This window comes from Wasmannia auropunctata, unplaced genomic scaffold, assembly GCF_000956235.1.
Source record: "Wasmannia auropunctata unplaced genomic scaffold, wasmannia.A_1.0 LD336088.1, whole genome shotgun sequence".
Taxonomy (NCBI): Eukaryota; Metazoa; Arthropoda; class Insecta; order Hymenoptera; family Formicidae; genus Wasmannia; species Wasmannia auropunctata.
In genome coordinates, this window is record NW_012026802.1 from 4,502,906 (window position 1) to 4,503,413 (window position 508).

The window sequence follows — 508 nt, forward strand, 5'->3', positions numbered from 1 at the left end:
CAGCCCGCTCAGAGATGTGTATAAGAGACAGATATATACAAAAACAAATGTCGTCAAATCTACCTTAACACAACTATATATATTTTTATAACAGGTAGATAGATTTGACCACTGTTGTCAAAACTGCCTTTATATCGCTGTGTTTTGTATCATTACGTACTGTGACAGGACGTCTCTTTTTGGACCGTCCGTCACAAGGGATCTGCGGACCCGACCGCGGGCGGTAGCTTCGAGTCCTGTGTCCTTCCGATTTTCGGAGGCGGACACGTGGCGCGGGCCGCGGGACTGCGTTTGCGTGGCTCCCGCGCCCGAATACCGATTATTGTTCGTAATTACTTTTAGTCCGTAGCGACCTCGATTATTTAACTTAGCGTATCGGCGGCTCCCGGAGACCTTGTAATATTTCATCCGTCTCACCGACGTCGCAGCAGCCACAGGGAGAGGACCACAAGGAGAAGCCACGTATACAGGTCGTATTTGAGTCCGCGTTCCTTTACACCATTTGAGA

General features: G+C 49.0%; 1 protein-coding gene across 1 annotated transcript in view; it reads right to left on the bottom strand.

Annotated features, from left to right (window-relative positions):
• LOC105448327 (glutamate receptor U1-like) overlaps positions 1 to 508 on the bottom strand; it is a 24,437-nt gene that overhangs the window by 23,385 nt on the left and 544 nt on the right. The gene's annotated exons all lie outside the window — the stretch shown is intronic.